At 48.8% G+C, this 3,688-nt stretch overlaps 1 pseudogene; it reads left to right on the forward strand.

The window, feature by feature from the left end:
- The first annotated feature begins 2,893 nt into the window (after window positions 1-2,893).
- Window positions 2,894-3,235, forward strand: LOC102873796 (annotated as a pseudogene).
- The last annotated feature ends 453 nt before the right edge of the window (window positions 3,236-3,688 follow it).

Consider the following 3,688-nt stretch of genomic DNA (forward strand, 5'->3'; position numbering starts at 1 on the left):
CCTTCCCTACATCTCGTCCTCCACTCACTACTTTTTTTATAAGAGTAAATAGATGGTAATGATACATTTATTAGAAAGTCTAACACTCGATGGTACCTAACAACAATTACAACGACAACATAGAGAGAGCTACGTTGGCCTAGTGGACAGAAAGTTATGCTACCAAGCCCAAGGTGGGTGATTTTAATCTGCAGCCCTCAGGCTTGGTTTTAATTGCTTTTGGTCAAACATTCTTCTAAGTAGTGTAGCACTGGTCTGTGCATTGCTGTACAGAGGTAACTCATGATTGCTGTGATGCTAAACACTGTGACACTGACGTGCCAAATGCGATAATGGTTACCCATGGTGAACAGTGTTTGGTGGAGCTTCCCAATTAAATCAAGATTGGAAGTAGGAGTGGTATCCACTTCTGAAATGGCTTGCCTCCGGAAACTCTATGAACAGTGCTCAGGTCTTTTAGGGTCGTTATGAGTTGTCTATGACTTCACTGTCAGGGGCCTGGCTAACTTGCAAAGCAAGATTAGCCCTATACTGTGAAACCAGCAAGACTAACTCCATCTTGACTAGAAAATCTGCTTGGCAATATACAACTCAAGGAAGTAGGATGTTAATGAATAAGAGTGACCAAAGGTCTCAGACCTTAGGGAATGTTATCTACCAAAACTCTGTTTCTTAGAGCGCTCAATAAGACATGCTGGAAACTATCTTTGTATTGTGCTGAGGTCTGTGAGAGTTAATGTTTGACCTGAGAGTCAACATCTCGGATGGAAAGAGATAATGTGATTGCTACTGCAGAGGTGCTTCCGAAAACCTATATATGCTTTTCAAAAAATAAAAGTCTTTTGCTATTTGTCATCAGCGTTTAGCCTCTCTGCGTCTTCATTCAATCCTAACCTCAATACTCCATGGCGCCTAACAACAACAACAACAACATAGATTTATTAAAAAGTTATATCCCCAAAGGGACAGACCTCCTTCCCTGAAAAGAGGTTTGGAGGGAAGGTCTCTCATTACTTCTTGTTGTGTACATCGAGTAGGACCCAACCTATAGCTGACCCTCCAGCAGGTTTTCAGAGGTAGGGGAGGAGTTTGTCCATCCTTCTCTGGGAGCTGGTTGGCCTCAAACTGCGTGCCTTCGGGATTGCAGCACAAATTCTCACCTCTTGGCCACCAGAGCTCCACTCACTTAGCACTAAGACCGCTTTCTTCTCCACAGCTCCACTTTTAAACAGGGGTGAGGGTATCACAAGAAAAAGAACTTGTGAAGTACAGAGCCTTCTCTCATTCCCCCCGGGATCCAGCACTGCAAGAGACACATAGGCAGGCTGGTGAGCCAGTGGGGTGCTGCCCCCCTTCTTGGATGGAATGATGCGAAAGGCAGGTCTTCCAAAGGTCCTCCATCTCCCCACCTCCACATGTCCCACCTGCCGTGGCAGCCCGTTCAAAACCCCTGCTCACTGCCTAGACCCAGACTTGCTCGGGGGTAACCCCCTGGGGGTCTTCTGGGGGTGGGGGTGTCACTTCCTCGCCTCTGTAAAGCTTCTTCTCAGTCCCTCTCATTCCTAACCCGCCCCCAGCTTCTCTTCAAAATCTTGACACATCACTCCGCCCCCTGAGCTGCCTGGCCAATCAGAGAACCCCGTTCCCTGCGTCCTCAGGCCCTCCGGATGAATGGGAGTCCACAGGCCAAGGTCTTGGCAGAACTGAAGTCTTCATGGAACTGACACCTAACTGACCCTCCGGGGCTGGTCATTGCATGGGAAGTGTTTGCCCATCTTTCTTCCACGAACTGGCTGGTGGATTTGAACCACCAGACACGTCCTGATCTTTTAGGCTGGCAGCACCAACTCCTACCAGCCAGGCCGCCAAACTTGGTTTGCCAGAATTAGCCCAAAGACACCCTCTTTCCTGAAATCACAAGCCTGTCCATTTTACCGCCTCTCAGGGGACTTCTTACTGAGAATGAGGCCCACCCAAAACCCAAAGGCCAGCAGGACAGAGGGGCACAGAGTGTCCTGGTGACATGTTTGAGCCCTGCGTCCAGCTGAACCCTCTCATGTTTGCTGTTTCTCACACAGTAGCTAAGCACTTGGTTCCTAACCCCACAGTCCAGGGGTTCGAATTCACCAAGCCCTGTGCAGAAGAACAATGAGGGAGAAGAGTGGGCAATCTCCTGCAATTAAGATTTAACTCAGTGAGGGGTCGCTGAGCCGTAACAGACAGTGTATAAGGCCCTGCTCGGGTGTTTAAAAAACAGAAGAAGAGGGAGAGATGATCCGCGTGTTTATGTAGGTTACACAGCCTTGGGAATCCTGTGGGCAGTTCGCTCTGGCCTGTGGGGCTGCTGTGGACCATCTAGTAGGAAGAGACTCACAGCTGACCCTCCAGTGGGTTTTCAGAGGCAGTAAATCACAAGAGAGGATATTGCCCCCCTTTCTTCCACGGAGCAGCCGGTGAGTTTGAACTGTGTGCCTTCAGGATGGAAGCACAGTTCCTCAGCATTAGGCCACCAGAGCTCCCCAGGGTTTGCTATGAGTCAGCATCAAATGGTTTTTCAGTTTGGTCCCTGTACCTTGTACCTGGAAGAGAGAGTTTTGTGTGACAGTGAGAAAGAACAATTCTTGCCCTACAGTCACCCAGTGTAAGAAGACCCCAACAGCAGGGGTGTGTGTGTGTGTGTGTGTGTGAGAGAGAGAGAGAGAGAGAGAGAGAGAGAGTTCTAGGGGGCAACATTTAATGAGCTGTGACCCTGAGGCTGACACTTCCTCAGATGTTGCACCAGACATCTCTCTGTCTTCCAGCAGGAACGATCCTTAAAAGCAGTGGTGACGACTCTACATTTCTTTTTCCCACAATCCTTTGCCCTCTTCCTTTCCAGCCTGGTTCCGGCGTTATGGCCCCCGCAAAGAAGGGTGGTGAGAAGAAGAAAGGCCATTCTGCCATCAACGAAGTGGTGACCAGAGAGGACACCATCAACATTCACAAGCGCATCCATGGAGTGGGATTTAAGAAGCGTGCTCCTCGGGCACTAAAGTAGATCCAGAAATTTGCCATGAAGGATATGGGAACACCAGATGTTCGCATTGACACCAGGCTTAACAAAGCCGTCTGGGCCAAAGGAATAAGGAATGTCCCATACCGCATCCGTGTACGGTTGTCCAGAAAACGGAATGAGGATGAAGATTCCCCAAACAAGCTGTGTACACTGGTTACCTGTGTACCTGTCACCACTTTCAAAAATAAAGTTATAAAACTGTAAAAAAAAAAACAAAAGGCAGTGGCAGGATGATCTCATTTCATGTGCTTTGACCATGTTATGGGGGAAGCATTCCTGAGAAGGCCATCATGCCTGGACAAGTAGAGGGTCAGCATCCTACGTGAGACCCTTGACAAGCTAGACAATGACACAGTGTCCACAACAGGCTCGAGTGCAGCCGCGATGGCGACGCTGGCGCTGACCGGGCAGTGATTTGTTCTGCTGTACACGGGTGTGCAAGTCAGAAGCAACTCGAAGACACCGAGCTACACTCAGACGTCTCCCTTGCTTCACTGCAAGACGTGGGAACCTGACGGAGGGAACCTCTGACAGCAGTGAGGTGGAGGTTGAGGTTTTGTAACATTTAAACCCAAACCTTAAAGTTGATTCTAACGAACAGCAATCCTCCATCTGATTTCTAAAACTGTCAGT

This window comes from Elephantulus edwardii, unplaced genomic scaffold (genome assembly GCF_000299155.1).
Source record: "Elephantulus edwardii isolate Elephantulus edwardi_28Jun2011 unplaced genomic scaffold, EleEdw1.0 scaffold00086, whole genome shotgun sequence".
Lineage (NCBI taxonomy): Eukaryota > Metazoa > Chordata > Mammalia > Macroscelidea > Macroscelididae > Elephantulus > Elephantulus edwardii.